The sequence below is a fragment of the Anas platyrhynchos genome, chromosome 9, assembly GCF_047663525.1.
Source record: "Anas platyrhynchos isolate ZD024472 breed Pekin duck chromosome 9, IASCAAS_PekinDuck_T2T, whole genome shotgun sequence".
In the NCBI taxonomy this organism is placed as follows: domain Eukaryota; kingdom Metazoa; phylum Chordata; class Aves; order Anseriformes; family Anatidae; genus Anas; species Anas platyrhynchos.
Genome location: NC_092595.1, coordinates 23,686,453 through 23,708,607, shown reverse-complemented (window position 1 = coordinate 23,708,607; position 22,155 = coordinate 23,686,453). Strand labels below are relative to the sequence as shown.

Sequence of the window (22,155 nt, the reverse complement as noted above, 5' to 3'; positions counted from 1 at the left end):
AAGCTCAGAGCACTCACAACTTCTTAAAAACAACCAGTCCATAACCAGTAAATCAGTCACTTAGTAATGTCTCTTAACACTGAGAATTTATTGACAACACTAAGATTTTTTTGGTTTGTTTTGGGGTTTATATAGAACTGACAAACATTCAGGTTGTTCATTGAAAAATCATTTTTAATGTTGTTTGAGATTAAGTGCTGTAGGATGGATTTTTTTTTTTTTCCAACTTACAACTACAAATGCCAGAAAACTTAGTTTTCTGAAATGAAAACAGTTAGGTACAGGATTGTTGCTTTCTGCAAATACTGTGATATTCTCAAAATCCAAAATAATACTCTCTGCTCAAAATTTATCAATTTAATCAGAAACTGATTTAAGATGTAAAAGAGAACAATAGACAGTAGGAGCAACAACAGATAAAGAACAAGAATGGTCCCGAGGAGCATTTGCCAAGTTACTTACATTATTTGTTCATGTTCTGTATATATTTGTTATAAAAAGTAGCTGCTGATCTCTGACCATATATATAAACCTGCATTTACATGTTCAACAAAATTCAGTAGTCCTGTTACACAAGCAAATCATATATAGAACATAGTACAAAACAGTAATTTTGTATGCATCTGATGCCTTTCTTTTACAGTAAAAAACTAAAAATTTTAAAACATAAAATGCTTTGATTAGCACTGGATTCATTAAATAGTGACAGATGCTAGTATTAATTACGCATTTGAGTGGATCATTTTCCTATTACATTTCTTTTGTTACCAGCTTCATCTTTCTAGTTATCAGCCTGTCCTGTAAGCAGATTAAGCAGACTTTTTTTTCCTCCCTTCTTTTTTTGATGTCTATTGCTTGTTTGATCAAAACGAGTGACCGACCTTTTCTATACTATCCCACCATCTGGATTCCCCTCTTGCACTTTTCAAAGCCTGTACTTATCATCTGAAAGACAATTTATCAGAAATTTTATTTTGAAAGGTTGTTTGTGTGGTTATCTCAAGTCATTTTACGTTCCATGTTGTAAGCCCTATGATTTACTGCCTGCTTCATAAAAACAGATAATGTCTATTGTTGCTTGTGACAAACGTTGCCAAATTATAACTGGCATATCAAATATTAATTTGGCATTTCAAGAATGATTGAAGAACACATACAATGAAAGGTAGCTGGAAAAGCATATGTTAAACAAGTTGCCATCTTTGTTGGCAGCCTCAAGCCAAAAAAAATAAATTCCCATTCTATGTAACATTATACACACAATATGAACTATCCACTATTCCCATAAATTGTACAAGGATTCCCAATACACACAAGGATTTTATGGCCAAACATGTTTTCTAGTTAGTACATTTTTCCTGACATGTACACCAACCTCTCCATAACAAACCAAAGCACTGCTGGGAAAAAAAATAAAAAAAAAATAATAATTGAAAGTACAAATGGCAAAGTTGTTCATTTACAAATAATTTCTGCAATAAACCAAAACATTATGAATTGGAAGATGGCAGTGGAGAAGATAGATGTTGTAATAGTAATTGATCAAGGGATAATTGAGTCAGTAAAGTGATTTTGGTAGAGAAAGTTAAATACAATGCTAAAATTTAAATTACACAGAATTTTCCAGAAGACACGGGAAAGTAACAATACCTTTGCACTAGGCTCTCATAAGACTCACTGTTTAAAACAAAAGTTCAAATGGTAAGAAACAAAGAGAAAAGATACTACAGTGACCAGGAAGTATAGTCTATTTTGTAATTGGAAACTGAAAAAAAAAAGAAGAGCATATTTATTAAAAATAATTGAAACATATACATACATGAACACATATATATACAGAACATTGTTATCCACATATAATGGCATTATTTATGCTAAAGAACATCCACATAAAAATTAAACTGTAAATTAGCCTGTATAACCGCATTTTCTGCCATTAGAGAAGTATTGATCTGGAGCAGTTGTTCTGTCTGAAGCAGCAAGGCAAAAAGAAGCATCATCACCTTTGAAATACATCAAGCCCCATGAATGCTGTGAGGTTCTGTTCCATGGCTGGATGAAACAGCATGCAGTAGGACTCAGTGACTTGAGAAGTCTCCTTCAGTCTTCTGTTTCTGCAACTAAACTGGTAGATGCCCATGCAGGAAGAACACCTGGGATAGTTACCCTGCATTTGTGAAATTATGATTAAAGCCTTAAAACAACTATTTGAAAAAAAAAAAAAATCTTTTCACAAGATTTCTTCTACACAACCCCGTTGAGCTGTATTCTGTGAATACTCATTTATACACCTGAACTTCTATACAGTTTTTATACAGTCTACTTTTAGAACTGTGTGCAATGAGTTACAAGGCTCCTCCTTCAGCTTCCTCCTTCAAGTAGTTTATGCAGAAACTATTTGGCAATCTTCCCCTGCCAGTTTCTCAGTGGAACAGCATACTTCCTAGTGAGTAATCGATACCTTCGTTTAAGAAGTCCTGATTAATGCCTCTATATTTAAAATATAAATTGTAATCGAAATTGAATTTGGATCTGAGATGGAAGCTGTTTTTTGCTGCAAGAGATAAAGTTAGCATCAGAGTCTCCTGGTCACATTTGGGCTGCAAATACATCCACGTAGATGAGAGGGTATATTTCCAGCTAATTTTTCCAACTACTGTAGCACACTTGATTAGTTAAAACAATTCAGAGTATCCTCTGCTTTTGTCTGGTTCCTATTCTCCTACCTTGCTTGCTTGCAGCAGGCCTTGCCTTCCTTTCTGCAGGTGTCCTACTTTCTCTAGATTTAGTAATAAATTCAATTAGCAATAAATGTTTTCTGACTTATTTTTGCAGTAATAAAATAATTGATGTGCTTACAGCAGATGTACCCTTGTAGTATCACACCTTTGGGACTTCTTTGTCCTGCTTTGTCCTCTGCCTTTTAATATTATCCTATACATACACTCAGCAAACTTCTGCGCGTATGCTTATCTCTGCTCTTAGAGACATCCTTTCTTTTAGTCTCTACCAATTCCAATTCATTTATGTTTGTCATACAATATACAATAACTTGGGCCTACTGTATTGATCATGAGACAGCAGTCGACTTCAAAAACGCCTTCTGGAGAACATTCCTGTTTTGGAAAACATCCCCATCTCCAGGCTGCATCATGGAAAAAAGATTTCAATTGCCTAGAGTGAAGGGAAAAAGCTAAACAAAACACGCTGACTTTCCACAGGCTTCTCTGAACACAAAGCATGCTGCAATGCACAGGCTTCTTCTTCAGGTGCAATTTCCTCGTCCAGCTGAGATTTTTGTCCTAGTAGTTTCTTAAAACTTTTTGCATTTGCACAGGATTTCTGATTCTACTATAGTTTGACTCGTAGTCATGGTCAGGCTTTCAGGGTATCAGCTAACTAACACGTATATACACTCCATAGCTGTATAAACCATTCCCAGTAAATCAGGAACTTCATCTTGGAAGAGTTGAATTTACTGCTCATGTAAGGCCCAAGAAGCCAATTCAAAGTAGAAACACACTCACAGAAATACAGGAGCCTTCATACAAATTCACCATCCAGTTACTTTTTTTTTTTTTTTTTAAACAAACAATGCACCATTTTGAAACCACTGACTTTGAATAATGGCACTATTCAAAGTAGCAAACTTCAGCATTCACGTAACTATGTGCAAGGTTGTAGCCTTACACCGCATGACCTTTCAGGCACTGGCGATCATTTATTAGGAGAACTGCTGAATAAAAACTGGAAACATGAACCAGTACCTGGGCCTCCCAGATGCTACCACAATACAGCTCAACATGCTTTATGTGACCCGTAACTTGGCACTTCAGCGATGCACACACCTTGAATTCCTATTTTTCTCACAGGCCTCTTCTCAGGAGGCTCCGCAGCCTGCAGAAAGGCTAACTAGCAACCTAACTTTTACGTATACAGCAGTTAAAACTGGAGAGATTACTATGTGAAGTTAGTTGTTTTCAGCAATAGGTAATTGAAATGTGATTGAATTTGGAAGTTTTGCTGGAATTAAATGCGTTAGCTCCAGAGGATACAATGATATGCCCAAGTACTTATATTCACTACATTATACTCAAATGAGCTTACTGTACTAAAATCAAATGCAAGTTTTTCAAATCACCAAAACCAACTAGTTTTCAATGACGCCAACTTCCTGATAATGCTTTTGTGCAATAAACACTTACAAAATAGTTGTTGTGTACTTCCACTGACTGTTGGCTTCGTGCACAGCTTACTTTAACAGACTTCAGTTTAAGGATATACTTGGGCAACTGAAACCAAAACCAGACATCTGAAGTATTTCACAGGAAGCCTATAAGAGAACTGAAAAATTCTAGATAATATAAGAAACATCTTATTTTTATTATCTGGGTGCAAAAACAATCGTTAAACAGCTCATAACACTCAACTGATATTCCACAAAGAAGCAGAGCACGGACACGATTCCCATGAGGTCCATGGGAGAGGCCCCTCACAAGACTTCATCTCTGGAACAACGCACACGTCTCTGCTGGTGTGCAGTGCCGTAATTACTCGGTTCTGGTGGAACTCAGAGCTCCCTAAGGCTGCCCTGCAGAGCCACACCTCAAAGAAAGCTTTGGAGGAGACTGGAATGAACGCTGCTTCTGAAACCATTAAAGGCATTGGTGATTTAAGAAATCTTGGCACAAGAGAAACCGAGAGGAGTGTACAAAATACAAAACACAGGTCATTGGGAACAGCAGCTTAGTTGCAGTTTCCCACCTCCCCCTACGTTTAATTTCTGCATTGCCAACCTAAGGGTTCCCTCAGCCCTCGGTGGGGGTCGGTGAGGGTCGGTTCTGTCTTCTTTAGATCTTCTGTTCCCAGACAGTTCAGCTTTCCCACAACAAGGCATTACACGTTTTTTTCTCAACCATAGTTACTCTGAGGGCACAGCTAAGCTTTTATTTATTTATTTATTTTTATTTTTAAGAACACTGCGCTGTTACTCAAGGATTTGTTGCTCGCTTGTTTATTTTCCACGTCAGTATCTCGTCTGTCTGCCATGCAGCCTCGCCGCGTTAGTCTGCTTCCAGGTGACAGAACCACAGACGCAGACAAACTTCTGCAGGCTGCCAAGCCTCTGGGGGCATCCACCCCGCTCAGCCCCCCTCCGGTGCCTCCCCAGCCCCCTTCCCGTGCCCTCAGGTTCCGCGGGCAGCGGCCGCCCCCGGCCCAGGCTGCCCTCCCGGCCGGGCGCTGCCGGGAGCTGTGGGAGCCGCCCCGTGCCGGGCGGCAGCGCCGCCATGTTGGGACGCCGGCGGGCGGTGCCCATGGCAACCAGGAAGAGGCGGACAGCGCGCGGGGTCACCGCCGGCCCGGCCCCCTCTTAAAGGCGCAGGCCCACCCCCGCCGCCGCGCCCGGCCGGGGTCCCGTCCGCCTTCCCCCCCCCTCCCCCGCCACACCGCGCCCCGCTCCCCCCCCCTCCGCCGCCCCCCGCCCGCCCTCCCCGCCCCCCGCCGCGAGGGGAGGCCCCGAGCGGGCCGCGGGGCGCCGACCCCGGCGGAGGGATACGCCTGGCCGAACGGCGGCGCGCAGGCGGCGGGCCCCGCACGCACACGGGAGCCGCGGGGGCTGCGCGGGGGGCGGCGGCGGCCGGGGCCGGGCGTGGGGCGGCCGCAGGGCCTGGGGGGGGGGCGCGCGGAGCCCCGGCGCTGGGAGAAAGTAGTCCCCCGGGCCGCCCCCCCCCGCCCCCCCCCGCGCCGCTGGAAGGGGTTCGGCGGAGCCGGCGGAGGCGGCGCCGCTCGGTGCTGCGGCTTCAGCTGATAATTGAAGGGAGGAAGGCGGCTGCCGGGAGGAGGGGAGGCGCGGAGCGTCTGCGGAGGCCGCACCGGGACAAACTAGGTACCCGCCGGCCGTTGGGGGGGCTCCGGGCCTCCCCCCGCACCCCCGGGCCCCTTGTGTCGTCCCCGGCGTTCCGCCAGCCGGGGGGGGTCGGGGGGAGCGGCGCGGCGCCATCCCGGGGCATTGTTGTGGGCTGGGGGGGGCGCGGGGCCTCCGCCGGGGTGAGTGGGGAACGGGGGGGTTGGGGGGGTGCTGGGGGTCGGGGGTTGGAGGGGGGGGGCTGGGGAGGGGAGCGGGCGCTGCGTGCCCCCCGCTGCGGGGCGCCGGCACGGCTCGGCCGGGTGTGTGGGGGGGAGCGAGGCCTCCCCGGGGCCCCCCGGAGGCCGCAGGGGTGCTGCCCCCCCCCCCCCCGCCCCGATCCGCTGCCCTTCCGCCTCCGCGGCCTCTCCCTCAGGGCTGCCCTTTCTTTTTTATTTTTTTATTTTCTTTTTTTTTTTCTCCCCCTTTCCTTATTTTGCGCATCGAATATCTCAGAGAGAGAGGAAAAAAAAAAAAAAAACCCAAACCGCCACCAGCGGTTCTTATTTCCTTCCCCTCCCCTCCCGGCTGGCTGAAAATGCTCAATAATGGCCCGGCGTCCATATTCCACGGGCTTTCGTGCTGGGGGGGCTGGAGGGAGGAGGAGGAGGGAGGTGGGCAGAGAATGGAGGCGCTCGTGGGGCTGGAGCCCGGCGCCGGCCGCCCGGCAGGGCCATTATTCGCTCTCCTTTTCTTCCCGCAGCTCGCGTTTCGGAGCCGCTGGGTCGTTTTGTTTTATTTTTATTTTTTTTTCTCGCTTTCGGTCGCGAAGCGAGCTGCCGGCTCCTCGCCTCCTCTTGCATAACGCCTCGCACTCGGCAGCTCCGGGCCCGGCCTCCCCCGGCCCGGCCTCCTCCTGCCCCCGGCCCGGGGGGGGGCGCTGGGGGCGGCCGGGCCCCGCCGGGCTGGCAGCGACCCCGGCCGTGTGCTGCGGGAGCCCTGCAGGCCCGTCTTCCTGCTGCTGCTGCTGCTCAACTTTTTTATTGTTCCCCCTTCCTGCCCCCCCCACCCCCTCCTCCCTCCTCCAGCGCTGCCTTTCTCCACACTCGGGGGGTTTTCAGGGCCCGGGAGCCCGCAAGTCTGGCCCGCGAGCTGGAAAATAATGGGGGGAAGAATGGAAAGTTGTGTCAAGGGCTTTGGGGGAAAAACATCGACGTATCGAACAAAGGTCCTGCCTGTGCTGGAGAGAGAGGCCTGCGTGTGAGGCCTGATTGTGTCGCATTTACACACGGGGAAGAAATGAGTGCTTGGTACCGGCCTAAATTTATTCTGTAACTCTGGCGTGCTGCTTGGAAAGGCCTTCAGAGTCCGTGCAGTTTGTTTCAGGGTGGTTTGATTATGCGTGGCGATCTAATAATAATTTGAAATATTTTTTTTTTTTTCCAGAAGACTGCTTAGTGTCTTTTTTCCTACTTTGTTCAGCGGAAATAATATTGATCCAGGTGTTGTAACACCACAACACAAAAGTTGACTCAAACGGGATAACTTCCCCAGTTTGTGTGCTGTGTATTACCAGTATTGAGCTTCCTGGTGCTTTAAAGGCTGGCAGAAAGAGGAGTTAATTAGTTACCACCTGACAAATATGAAGTACATCCTTCATAGTTGGGAAGAAGAGGTATTCTAATGATTTAAATTTAAATTAATTTTGCAAGCTTTTCTTAGGAGAACTGTCACCGTGGATGTGCTTTCTTTAAAAGAAAGACTTAAGATGCAAGTGTTGCAGTGATTGCTTCTGTTTATCTCTGCTCTATTCTCTTTGCAGTTCTCCCTCTTCCCCCCACCCCAACACTGGAAATTTAACCCTGGGGTGGTTTGTTTTTTTTGGTGTTTAGTTTCCCCTCAAACATATTTGAGAGTTTTTTTTCATTGTGGTTAAATTAAATATATTTTTTTAATATTTGCATATACAAATATAATCAGCATGAAGGCAGTACTTGGAAAACAACTGTATACCTTTTTCTTGCTTGGTAGCCTATCTAATAAATATTGGCAGGGGTTACATATATTCATGAAAATATTAGTATTTCAGTTTCTGCAGCTAATATTTTAACACTGAACTAAGATGCTTAAAAGCAGGGTTCTGGTGAGTAAATACTGTAAATAACACTTGTAGTAGTTCTTACAAGCATACATGTCTTCAACTTGTCACAGTTTCTACATTTGTAAAATGTAGCTTATTGTGCATGGTTCAGCTGTGTATATAGAGTAGCTTTCTGGTTTCGATCTTAATGGAGGGCTTTACCTAAAGCATTTGTTGTTCAATGTCTCTTGCGTTAGAAATATAGGTTGTCTGATTTTTCTTTCACTCCTAGGATTTATAAAAAAAAAAAAAAAAATGCTGGGAGTAAGCTTGTCTTGATGATTTTTGAGTCGGCATGTTCTCCAGTCTCCAGATGGCTCCATAGGTAGGAGTCTAAACAGGCCTTAGTGTTAGTAGAGAAATTGTAGGTCATCCACGGTGTGGCATTACTGCTTATTAATACAGCAGATCTACTTCAGCAGGAGTGCTGCTGTGTTGAGTAAGAGGCTTAGGAAAATGGAGTCTTTTTGTGTCCTGCAAAAGTTCTTCTGGCCAGTGACTGGTAGGGAAATAACCTGTATCTTCCCAGTAAATGGCTGATCACAGCTGTCATTCTCGACCAGGAGAGATGCACAAGTTCATTTTCTTTGTTTTTCTTTTTATATTGTATTTTGACTGTCTTCAAACCCAAGATGGAATGATTTTATAAGAACAAGTCCTCACCATGATTTTTTTTTCTATATTTACAAAATCTGAAGCCCAAAACTATGGCCCACAAGGACTCTGCATTGCTAGTATAGCATTTTTTTAGGGACCTAATATAGTTGACTTTAACTCATCACGGCTTGGTGCATGAAATTTTCTTGAGTCTTTAAGATTACTGATAAGTAGTTATTTACTTTGAGACAATCCAGTAAGATAACCTGACTAAATCCTTTTTGTTGCTCAGCAGTGAAGCTGAAGACTGAGCAGGAAAACTGTTTGATTAACCTGCATGTTTGTACTTATTTTTCAGTGTAAGTGAAGCTCAGAACTATCTGTGTTAGTTCTTTAGGCTAAGCTACTTTTTCTAACTAGCTAATTAGTAAGCAGCAAGTAGAACACTTCTGGTCACAGGTCTGTCCTCTGTCACACGATACCAAATTACTGTGACAATGTATAGTCAAATCCCAAAGTTGTTCAATGTGGTATGCTGTCCTGTTGTCAAAAACTTGGACCTGGAATATTTCTGGGATCTCCCATTGGCTGGTCTGATGATCTATGTCCTGTTCATCACCTGTAAAATTAGTAACACTCCCTATAAAGCACTTTGTGGACTCTATGACAAATTCATAGTATTGGAAACTTCTCATCAGGCTGTCACCGCCCAATTCAGTACTGACTGTGAAGGTAGTAATACGTCTGAATTTCTTGGCAGTAGGATAACAGGCTACCTTTGGGTCAGTGGATTTACTTTCCCAAAGTAGTAATGTTTACTGTGAATTTGATCTTAATACTTTAATCTATGCACAGTACCAGAACAGACTTATGGCAGTATATGAACCAATTTCTTAGAGTGCTTCCATGGTAAAGTTTTAATTTAGGCCATGAGCCTGGTTACTGGAATACAAAGTCACATTAACTCTTTCCTCATGATTTTTTTTTTCAATGTACGTGAAATAATGTCTCTCAAGGAGCTAAACCATCTTCATGCTTCTCACTGGTAATCGAGCATCTGAATGCGACCAAATACTTACATGTAGCTGTTTGGTTCAGGATGTCTTTTAAACAAAGTAATTGCACACAAAACATGAATTCCGTGATCTTGTATGAACAGGAGATTTCTAGCTGCATGTGATACCAAGTCAGTGTGAAAAACAACCTAAATCAACTAGCAGCCGTTGGATGCTTTCAAAGTCTGGTGATGGTTTCTTTACTGTGGAGGTTAGTTTTGAGGAGCAATTGTTCTCCAAATCCTGCCATGTGAGAAAATCTTTCTCATCAAGTTGGTAGAATCTAGCTGTGTAAATACACAATCATGTTCCCCTTTAATTCTGTCTGGCAGCCAGGGTTTGAGCGCACACAGCTGATCTGTTTACTCGCACTGTCTGTAAAAAGGCTTGTCTTGTAATGTACTGGCTGTTGCCAGTCTTACTTGACTCACAAACATACTCGGTACAAATGTGGCAGAAAACTGCTGTGTATGAGAGTAACAGTCTACTTTCAAAGTGAAGACTTGCATAGGAAAAACTGGAAAAGTTAGGTGTGTATCAACAAGGTGTTCATCAGGGATCTAGTACTATCTGTGGTTTTCAAGCCATACTTGCCTTCAGCTGATCAAAGAAAGCCTTTCTTGCCATTGTTCATAGAAAAAGCTAGTTTAGAAAGGACTTCTGGAGGTCACTTGGTCCTGCTCCTGCTTGGCCTTTTCTGCTTTTGAATAAATAGGCTTTAATTGATTAGCAAACTGATAAAATTACTCCATCTTCTTGAGTGATAAAAAAGGGAAGAAAAAAAGAGGTGGATTCTGGAAGGTTTCCATGATGTGTAGCAGTATGGTGCTGTGTCACAGAAGGGGGGTGAAAAATCACAAATTTCTCAGTGTTTTCTGAATGAATTGGTCAGCTTTGTGATGCTGGCTGCCATGAAGTGCATGATAAGCTGCCAAGATTTGACCTTCTTAAAAGGTATGAAGGGACTGAGTCATCTCTTGGAATGTGAACCTGGTGTTGTAGGGAGCAATTTGGTATTTCAAAATGGAAGCTGAGCTCCCTGCTATTTGTACTCCTTGAACAAGAGGGCTTTCTTTAAGCTCTGAGAAGCAAGGTGTATTTTGTGTTTTTTCTCCATTCAGAATAACTTGTTATTGACCACCATTACTTTATTGCCTAACATCCAAGTAAGTAAACTTAGTGTAAAGAAAGGCGGATACTTGCTAGGCTTTTGTAAACGTGGAAGGTTACTGTTTCCTGATGTGCGTGTATTTGGAGGCAAAGGTGTTAAACTTCTGGAAGGCTGACTAGTTATGAGACAGGCATTACTGTGCGTCTCTTTTAGGTTTGTGGCTGACTACTACACTGTTTTGAAAATGTGGTTAATATTGTTGTTTAAGCAGAGCAGTAACTGTAATGGAGAACTTGTACTTTGCACCTCACAGTTACTAAATGTAAAACCATTAGGAAAAAATAGGCCTCGGATAAAATTTCCTAGGTAATCTAGTACATGTCTGCTCCAGGGTAACTAGGTCTAGCCTTTTGCTATCTTTGCTCTTTAGAAATCATGCGTGCTTGTACTGTTCTTCTTTCTCTGTGTCTAACTTCTGTCTTACTTGCTTCCCTGCGAGCTTGTTATGGCTTGTCTTATCTATCCGTATATATGATATGAGAAGGTGTCTCTGTGCCATGGGCTTCCATGTGATTTAACTCTGGTCTTTACCTCCTCTCTTAGTCTAAGGCTGGTTAAATATACAAGCACAAGGACCAAGCACAGGTGAAGGAATGTGCAAATCAAAAATACGTATGTAGTATCTTTTTAGTTGAGAATGGATCTTTTTTAGGAGCAATGTAGGTGTTGCGGTTTTGCCCCCACTGCCTCTACCACCGCACATCAGGGACTTGCATTAATTGATGCTGGAATAATGAACACTTACTCAAACTCCTGGAGTTAGTGAGGCCTGCTGCCTTCATGTCATACACACTTGTAGCATATGACTGTGGTAGACATCTACTTTTGGATCAAATAACAATGTAAGATGCAGTTAACAGCAGGGCTAGAAGATGACTTTTTTTTTTCCATGTTTGTGTTTTCAAATCCCTTCTGTAATTAAACTTATTCAGTATGAAGAGTGTCCTTTCCTGGTTGTAGGAAGGTGTGTGCACTGCAACCAAGCCTTCTGAACACAGCTGAAGTGGGGCAATGCACTTAAAGAAGTGCATTGCCCCACTTCACTTTCATGAAGAAATAGGCTGTCTGCTGAGTACAGGCTTGGAGCTCAGCCTTACGGAATGAATTTTCTCTTCCTCTTTATTTTGATGATAAGCTCAGTTATAATCAAGATACTGAGCGGGAGCCATGATTTCTGATTAGGACTTCACTTATCTGACCTTCACAGCTCTTCCAGGTATAGCAATGTGATGAACTCATCCATCCTGGGTGGTGGGGGAGAGGTGGGAAGCCACCAGCTTGAACCGGGGCCTGCAGGCAGTTGTAGTCTGCGTGGCTGAGCTGGAGTGAACGGTACCCAAAAAGATGTTGCATAGCTAGGTTTCAGGCCTTTGTTTTGACCGCTGGTGTTACTTAAATCGATTCAAGCGACAAAAAGGGCATAAATTTCATTGCTGTACGTTGAAATGCAACCCGAAGTTAAATCAGAACTTGAGGGGAGACTGCCACTTTCACTGACTGTCACTGAAAGGAAGCGGTGGAAGCTGCGTGGCCTTGGCAAAACTTCGGTCAGGATTCCAAGTGTCAAAAGCAGTGCTTTACAGATGACCCATGTTCTATCTTGTGCGTGTTTGTTTAATGAGCGTGCATGTTGCCATTTCTTACCGTGGTGGTTTCCAGCAGATAGTCAGCTTTCTGCAGTAAAGTAGTAGCAATAAGAATGAAGGTTGCTATTATACCGTAAGGTTATGGATAAGGATTAAAGGCATCAGTTCTGTTCCCTTCCTCTCTTACCAAAAGCTTGGCAGAAGAACAAATAAAATTCTTTGCCAAAAAAAAAAAAGATAGCAAGTATGCTTTCTTCAGATCTCTTGTATGGCAACTTTTAAAGTTGAAATAGTACTGCTGCATCCTCCCTAGTTCTCATTTACCTCAATTATTTGTAGGCTCATAGCTCAGTGTAGGTCCCAGCCATGTTTTATACTAGGCTATTGACAGAAGACGCCAGCTCAAAACTTTCATCAACACTTCAACTACAACTGAAAGAAGCATTGTTAAGAGAAATACCATTGTATGGCTTGATCTGGAAATTGCAATACTTAATTGAGAGAATGCAAATAGAGTTCTCTTCAGGTTAACTGTGAAGGGCAGAGATGAATGTTGTGGAATTCAGTATGTGAAGGAATGCCCCATTAAATGCCTTTCATTCATGTTTAAACACTTGAGCACTATGGTCAAAGTAGGAAAAAAAAACCCTCTTACTATTTTTTAATAGCACAGGGATTCTTAACATACTGCTGAAACCAAGCTGGAGCCGGAACAGAATGGGCACTGAAGGCTCTGCCTTGGCTGTGTGCGGATGTGTTCAAGTAAGCTAGACTCTGAGAAGTATAAATTTGGAAATACGAGGTAAACACAACTTCAGTAATGAGTTACTTCTTGAGAGCACACTTAGAATTAATGTTGCTGTTGCCTTTGAGACTTCACTGAAGTGACAATCAGTAATTTCAGCCTGTGTCAAAATACCCTACAGTGAACATATTTCTTGCTACGTTGCTTCCAGAGGTGGTTTGGAGTAAAGTACATTGCCTGGGTACATCAGGCTTTCATCTGTGATAGACTTGGTCAAAAGCTGCTCAAACTGCTTGTGTAGCTTTAAAGGTAAATTCCTGTTAGGTAACTGAACCCAGTGGATAAATTTAATGTAGCTGCGTCATCTACTTTTCAAAACTCTACTCTGTGTCTTTTGTTCAGGTGAGGTCGGGGTTTCTATCACGTTGGGATCTTTACAAATTCTAACCATGAGTCCTGCTGGCAGCATCTGCAGTGTCACCAGAACCACTCCATCCATTTCCTCCACTTGTTCTTAGTAGTTTGGTTGTCCTAAGCTCGCCTGGCTTCTGTCTGCACTGTTTCTGTGTTGCTTTTTTTTTTTTTGTTTCATTCCCACTTAAAGCTACTGGAAACCCTGTTAGATATCACATGTACTACTAATGCAAGTGAATTTATTCTTACTGTAGCAGTGTTGGAGTATTTTTAAAAAGTTATTCAGAAGTAAGCCCAGTGGGTTGCTACGCATCACAAAATTGTTGAATGTGCCTGACAGTTGTTGTCATCTAAAAGCTATTCCCCTTCAACTAAGAAATGGTTTCTTCCTAACAGACTTTTAGATTTGTGTTGGTTTCCTTTAACAAAATCCCAACAGGCTCTTTGGAAAGCCAGTGCAGTAAGATGGCAAATCAAAACTAGGTAGCAGGTGATACTGGAAATTGCTCTATCAGCAGAGTTAAGGTGATATTTTGTCTCTTTGTTTTGTAACCCATTCTGAAATAAGTTTTCTTAAATCTTTAATAACTCCATTGCAAAATCTGTGTTAACCTCTCCTAGTGCTCCCATGTTTTAGTCTGCTAGTTCTACAAGGAGCTCTTGCCAAAAAAAAAAAAGTGTAGTTGGTTTGGTTTTCTGAATGTATCAACTTCTGGCACTATTCCGACCCCACCCCTCCCTACATCTGGGAGATATCAAACTTGAACATATGGGCACAGAGTGACACAGCAAGAGGAGGATCAAGCTGGATAAACAACCTCTGCATAGAATAACCCTATCCAAAAGCGTGGAGTATGGTTTGTGGCTTTTTTATTTTAAATCCTAGAAGTCTCTGCTTATAGTGCAGTAAGTTGCTTTGTGGAGAGCTATCTTCTGCCTGCTTCCACCCGAGCAGGAGGTGTGGGTACAAGTTCTCTTCCCTTAGTTACCACCAAGCTTATTCTTGGTAGGACCATGGGACGGCAAGGAAAACTTCAAACTGCAGACAGTAAAGGCGTGCTTCTTCCCACTGTCATTTCTGACCTCTTTACTGCTTGCCCCAAGTGTCTCAGTCCCGAGCAGCACTAGCATCTCCTTTCTGTTGGTTGGCCTGCAGAACTTGGCATTCGTATGCTGCATGTCAGGACAGTGAAGTACTGCTGCCTAGGAATAAGCTTAGTAAGGGACTTCTTAATGTCAAAAGTGTAATCTGCTAACGCTGTTTGTACATCGCGTAAATCTTCAACTTGCAAGTGTCTAAAAAGCAATTAAGTGCCTGTGTTATTTTCGTTTCTATACTTTTTTTAATTCTTCAGTCCTCCTGAAAGATTCTTTTGGCATGCCTTTTATTGAATGTAAGTATTGTGCAGCTTCCAGCATGGAAGTTTGCATAGCTCTGTTCTGCCTGCTAACTGTTTTAGTACTGGACTCTCATTTAAAGTAATTTCTTCTCATGGTGTCTTACCCTTGGCCCTTACAGAAGGCATTTATAACCTTGATGTTGCCAGGCTAAATAATACAGGCTTTATTAGTCATCTCCTGGAAGAGTGTTTTTCTGTTCTTTCAACTGGAATTCCTCTCCGTTGACCAAGGCCAACTGTGACGGGATAGAGATGCCAGATAAAGGCTTTGTGCAAAAGCACTGGAGGTTCATCGGTTACTCTGTTACTGTGGATGCCAAAGTATTGTTACCTCCCCAGCCTGTCCCCAAATACACAGCATATCAGCCTGTGAGTATTGGGAGTGTGTAGTCAGTAATGCTTATTTCAGCTGACAAGGTCTTGGCTTATAGTAAAACTTCTGGTGTATTACTTGGGTATGGGATCTCCATGCTGCTTGGTATTACTGCACTTCATTGTATTGCAGGTATCTTGTTAGAGTAGTTTACTCTTCCATAATTTTGACACATGATTAGTATTTTAGTTGAAGGAAGAAGTGGGGGGAATTTTACAGTTTTTGATTGTTTTGGAAAAACGTTACAAGGGAACAAATCTGGCTTTAGGTAACCACATAGGTAATAATGATTATGTTGAAATAAGCATAGACTGTAACAGTTATAAAGCTTTCATCTTATTTCATGCTTTCCTTCTGGATAATACTCTGCTCATCATTACAAATACTTTCTGCTAAACTCATTTTGTGGTGTATTCTGTTTGGATGCTACTTAAGTGAACGGCTGTTTAAATAGTTTTGGATTCAACAAAACAAATAAAGCAGTGTGTGACCTCTCTTCCCTAAGCATGGAAGTAGTAGCAAGAGTTCTCCTTCCAAAAAAATCTTATTTCTGGAATTTGAAGTTACCCTGTCACTGCTGAAATAATTGTTCAAGGCTTAAGTGCATCACAAATGTAAGGTTATTGCCTGCCTTCAGATGTTAAAAATATTTAAGCATCCATAACTTACAGGAACTGATTTCCAGTGTCTTTCTGAGCTTTGGGCTTCCAACCGTAGTAGCAGCATATAAGTATATGGAGTCTACCTATGACAGGAGGAACTACAATGCATTAGGCAATTATTTTTTTCTCTCTGTAGTCTGCTTGCTGTAACAGACAGCTTTGGAACTGACAGGGGTGCAAAGCTGTAGTTTGATCGTCCTCATCAAAGAACACTTGGCCTCTTGCTAAACTCTGGTTCGGTGAGAATGTGTCTGCTGCTTTCACAGAGTAAACAAATACAATTTCATGCTGCTAATGATGTAGAGAAGGAAGGTAAGGGAAGGTAAACCGTCCTGCGGAAAGTATTTGAAAGAACCAGTCTTAAATCTTAGTTTCTCAGAAAAGGGGAGTGCCTATTCCTGGAAATACTGTCAGCACTAATGGGATCTCTTTTTAAAGTGGTTTGGCTTTTTCTTTTGTTTTTAAAGCTAGGGAGATGATTCTCCATTGTGTTTCTGGATCATTTTTGGCTGAGGGTGCTTTAAATGCCTTATTTGTAGCCTGAAATACCTTGTTGGCAGCTAAAGGCAAAAAGGAAGAGGAAAAACGAAATGTGATGGTATGTTTAAGCATTCAGTTTATATGCCACTGACTCTGGTCATGTTGTCATAAATACTATATCCGTGCCATCAATGCTAGCAGCTCGCACAGGGTTCTCTACACTTCGCTTCCTTGAGGGAAGGTGTTTGAAAGATATTAACCTGCCACGTGTCAGTTTTGAACAATTGTGGTGAGGCATTGAAGGACCTGAACTGAACTGTGTTCAGTTTTGGGCCCCTCGCTACAAGAAGGACATCGAGGTGCTTGAGCGGGTCCAGAGAAGGGCGACGAAGCTGGTGAGGGGCCTGGAGAACAAGTCCTACGAGGAGTGGCTGAGGGAGCTGGGCTTGTTCAGCCTGGAGAAAAGGAGGCTCAGGGGCGACCTTATCGCTCTCTACAGATACCTTAAAGGAGGCTGTAGAGAGGTGGGGGTTGGCCTGTTCTCCCATGTGCCTGGTGACAGGACGAGGGGGAATGGGCTTAAGTTGCGCCAGGGGAGTTTTAGGTTAGATGTTAGGAAGAACTTCTTTACTGAAAGGGTTGTGAGGCACTGGAACAGGCTGCCCAGGGAGGTGGTGGAGTCACCATCCCTGGAAGTCTTTAAAAGACGTTTAGATGTAGAGCTTAGGGATATGGTTTAGTGGGGACTGTTAGTGTTAGGTCAGAGGTTGGACTCGATCTTGAGGTCTCTTCCAACCTAGAAATTCTGTGACCTAGCGTTTTGTGCCAACTTCCATGAATGCTGCTCGGAGATGACAAAGTGCGACAAAAAAGATGCAAACAATTCAATTTCCCCTGAAACTCAGAGTTGGTGCTAGATGTAGGGGCTTCCAAGCACCAGCACTGTGTGTGTTACACATGATCTAACCTTTTTAAAAAAAACTAAACAAACCACAAGAAATATCAAATGGCAAAGCTAACGCAGTCAAAAAAAGTCCCATGCTTACTTCAGAAGGGTTTGATCTTTTCTGCTGTTCATCATCAATGAAAGTGACAAGTGCAAGTCCAGACCTGTAGCAGCTACCAGCACTAGAGTGTAGTGATTTAAATGGGTACATTAAGTAGCGGTGCATCCAAAATTGAGGTAGTCGGTTGCTTGCTAATAGTTTCCAGGTTATGGCATCAGACTTGAGTTGTACCTATTCTGATGTTTGCCATGGCACTGGGGAGGGTGGGGTTGTTGGTGGCCCAGCTCTGAGGTAGAAGGAGTTTCAGCTTATGTATTTGTAACTGGCTATCAGCTACGCTGCGTTATTCTTTATACTTGCATAGATTGAGCAACCATTTGTGGTGGTGAAGTTGATCTAATTTCAGGTTGTTTCGGCAGAATTTGGAAGGTTTTATTGCTGAGAACTGGTGATATAAACTTGTACAGATGCAGTCATCTGTATTTTGACCTAGCTCCTGAAGATTGATACACCCAATTCAGCATGAAATCAGCCTGTGCAGGCATTGGAGTGAGGCTGATAATTGTACCTTATCCCCGTACTTTCTGAGATGTTTGTGTAAGAGCAGGGGCTTGCAGTAATGGCATACTCCAAGGCAGCAGCTTTGGATAAATACATGTAGTCAGAGAGCATCTTCTGTCAAGTACCTAAGACTTTCACTTAGTTTTTGGGTGAGAGGAACTGACTTAATTCTAGCTCATTAAGGTGACCATGTTCACTAAGATGTCTCCCAAGCGCTATGGTTGGGTTTTTACCCCCCTCAGTACTTGGGTACTCTATGGAGTACAGAGTGGAGTCCTGCTGCAGAACTGCACAATGATAGCTCCAGTGCTCTAATGACTGTTCTGTTCTCTCTGTAGTCTGTATGGTGACTTCAGTGGTAAATTAAGTTGTGTATGAAGAGTATTGGAAGTGGGATTCAGTGTAATCACTATTGAGCTTAGCGTTAATAGAGATATTTTAAAAAAAAAACATCAATTTTTTGCTCAGTTTCTGTCCTCGTTGAATATGTGCAGGATGCTTATGGTGTCCTTTTAGTTAGGAAAATACCGGTTATCAAATGCACAATGCTACACTAGGTTTGAAACTTTTTTTCTTTAAAAAAAAAAAAAAAAAAAGGTACTCCCTCCCCTGAAACTCTATCATGCAGCTGTTTAATGTAATGAATATTGTCATACTAGTGTATGGTGATGGCATATGCTAGCCCTGATATTTGAAACTGCAGCAGCAGGCTGTTGATGGAAAAAAATAAAATCATAAGCTTTATGCAATCCCCCTTCTTCTAACAAGTTAAAATAGATGTGCTATTAAGTAGTCTTTAAGTATTTATTAATACTGCAACTTCAGTGGGCACTGTTTTCAAACTACTTCAGTTCTGTGTTAGTATCTCATGGCTGGACTAGGCTGTTCTCAAATGCGGCACGGAGTATCTGTGTCCCAAGACTGTTCTGCCAGGGAAGCCTTTAAATACAAAGAAAAAATACCAGTGAAGTTTAGACAGTGTAGAAGGATAGATCCAAACTGAGTTCAATTAATTCAGCATCTTTGGTAGCAAATGGGTGTTGGAGATGCTGGGACTAATTACTTTGAAGACTTGAAGTGGGGAAATAAAGGTAGTAAAGATACCATGATTACTCGAACACTTCATTGCTCCTTAATCGTATGTGGGATGTGGATGTGCATGTTGCTAGCTGAATATCTTTGATTAGCAAAACAGATGTAGGATAAGGAGAGGCTGCAGCCTTTAGGAAATAAGTAAATTTTGCTTTTAATATGATAAGATACTGTGCAGAGGGAAGGAAGAAACTGTACTTGCTTCTGGGCCTGCAGGTATTTTTCCTGTTCCTTCACAAGCCTGTCTGATTCATGTTTGTTCTTTAATCCTTCCCTGAAGTCAGTCAATTCCCTGTGTCTATTTTTTTGTGCTCAAGTGTTGTCAGGAGGTGTTCTATCTTGCATTGTGATGAAGCAGCCCTCTTCAGCTAAATATCCTTTTGTTTGCCTTGAGTCTCCCCTGCAAGTGCATTTTATTAAATGGTGTAAAAAATAATAGTAAAGAGGAGAAGGATGTGGAATAGTTATAAAGCTGCATGGGTGCTTTGTGGATTTTTTTTTTTTTAAGAAAAAAACATCTTGCATAGAAGTTGAGAAGTGAAGCTTGCTTTTGAATTCAGTGCCATCTTAACAGTATGGGCTTTTTTCACATTTGCAAAAATCTTTCAGGTGCCTACCAAGATGGATGCATAGCTTTAGAGCCAAGTACTTAGTCTTTGTAAACACATGATAATTAAGCCTTGTCTTCTTCCTCACCACATTTTCTTCCAGTTCTAGACAAGGTCAATACCAGTATTTTTTCTTTTGGGGGTCTGGGTGGGATGGGGGTAAGTTGTAGCTTTACTTTTAAGCTATGATTGAAGTGTTAATGTAGGATAAAAGGTCACCTGTATAGGAGGCAACTGTTCAGTATTCTGATTGGGTCACAGAGCAAATTGCAAAAGCAGAGGCTTATCAAATCAGCTATTATAATATCTGACTCTGAGATAATCATCTTGGTCAAAAGATAAAACTGTAGAGGGCCTACAGTTCTGCTTATTCTTTCATAAGTATCTGGGAGCTGTGGAAAAAATTTGTTCTTCTGATCTCTGTTCTGTATTACTGACAGTCTGTGAATCTTTCCAGTACATCGGAGAGCAGGAGTTGAGCTGGAAGGTAACTAAAGAGCATTGAGCAGGTTTGGGTGGCATCTACTGGATTGTCTCCTCGCTGGCAGTAAGAAGGCTTTTTTCCAACTCGGAAACACCGTCAGGAAGGTATTTGGGCTCTGGCAAACCTGACCGAGCTGTGACTCTGCATTTATAAATACTTTTTTATCAAGTACAAATCTAGTGAATTGTAAAATATAGGTGTAGTTGTGGGCCTTGTTTGGACAAAGAAAGTGGGCAGGTAGCCTCAGAGAGTAAAAGTAAGAATTACCTCCACTGTACCTTATTTTACCTTACCATTGGTAAGGTAAAGCAGAAAAAAGAGCTGGTGGCTCTTATACATGGGAAGGAAGAGGGGGGAGTTGGTAATTCTTCTGTGTTTGGGGGCAAAAAAAAAAAGGTGATGTGTTCTTGTCTAGTTTAAAGTTAAAACTAAGTCTGGCATCCTGCTAAAAAAGCATTAGCTTGCTCAAGTTCAACATCTCAGTTCAGTCTCTGGATGTGTGTGTGCCTTTCACATTCTTTGTAATCCAGATGTACAATACCTTGTTCCTCTAACTCATTGTATTCATGGAGTAATGAGAAGGGGAGTGTGTGCACGCTCAGAGGGAAGGTAGTCTCATAGGTAAAGTGTACCATAAAGTTGTTTAATTTTTGCTTAAAGCCTGGTACTCAGGATTTTGACAACTATTTTTCTCCTACTGCAAAGGTTGGAACATTCCTAAAATGCAAATGTATAAGCTAATATTGTATATTCTTGTGTGCAGTTCCTGTGAAAGAGTAGCTCTGAGTGTAATAAGTCCTGATCCTATCATTGATAGGATTAAAGACAGCTTAATCCTCAATCTAGCAGGTGTTGTTCTGGGTGTGCCTTCCATTTGCTCAGTTCTAAGCAGAACTTCTCTTCTGTGTACGTAAGTGAGGTTGTTTGGTTCGTGGTTTTATACAGTTGTGTGGTCGTATGGTAAATGTTCTGGAGCTCACTAACTACACTGCTAAAAATTATGGTGTTAATATATAAAACTGTTTTTCCTGGGTTGAGAAAATTTACTTGGGACACAATTCCTAGATGCTGTTGCTTTGAGTGCTACCTGATTTAGAAACCTTAAACTTCTTAAAATCACTCTGCTTTTTGTTGAGGTATCCTTGTGAGAGCTGAAGGTCCGTGTGCAGATCTGGTGCTGAGGAAGCAGGAGTCTTGATCGGTTTTAATTAGATTTCTTCCTCAAGAAGTCACTTTCCCCAGTTGTCTTATGTGGTGTAGGAATCTTGCTATGTAGTAGGCTTATGACCTGTTTTGTGTAGCTTGATGGAGAGAAGCCTTTGTTCAGGGCAGTTAACCAGCTTTAGATGGCTTTGGAAAAGAAGCCTAAGCAGACATTAGCTTGTGTTGGTACTAAATGTCAGTGACTTTAAAACAAACAAACACAAAAACCAACCACCTCCCAAGATCCTCCTGATCTGTCCAAGACTTTTCCAAATGATGTGTGAAAGACGCAAAAACCTGAGATCCATTTTAGTTTTTCAGGTAAGAGGTGAGTATGTACCCTGCCAGTTTTTCTGGCTTGCAGCTGTCTTTAAGACCTGCTGGTAAGAGTGAGCAGGCCTCTCAACTTCAGGCATTTCTGTATGTGCACTAGCCTCCAGCTGAAGCTGAACGCCATTGAAATGAAGACCCAGTGTCTTCCCTATTTACCGTTTTTTAACAGTAGATCTACATAATGCCTTTACTTAGATGTCTAATCTTGGTTTCCTCTGTGCAACTTTTCTCACCTGCCTGTACAGGTCAGCTGTTCTGTGCTTCCTGCAGCAGCTTCTGTAAGAGCTGGCTTAGGAAATTCTTCATTCTAAAAGCTAGTTAAAGTTCTTTTATTCTTGGTTTCCTCCTCTCCCTGAGTTATCTACAAGACTGCTGAGATCATTGTATGTTGATTTAGTC

At 42.5% G+C, this 22,155-nt stretch overlaps 1 protein-coding gene across 11 annotated transcripts in view; it reads left to right on the top strand.

Moving 5' to 3' along the window:
• Positions 1–5,745: 5,745 nt before the first annotated feature.
• Positions 5,746–22,155, top strand: part of TRIP12 (thyroid hormone receptor interactor 12) — a 75,419-nt gene continuing 59,009 nt past the window's right edge. For 9 of the 11 annotated variants that reach the window (XM_072042715.1, XM_072042714.1, XM_038183470.2 and 6 more), the window contains exon 1: positions 5,746–5,887. The gene's annotated coding sequence lies outside the window, so the exon portion shown is untranslated. Of the gene's footprint in view, positions 5,888–6,026; positions 6,049–7,379; positions 7,521–22,155 lie in introns of those variants that run through there. The other 2 variants (XM_072042711.1, XM_072042710.1) reach the window with 2 other exon arrangements.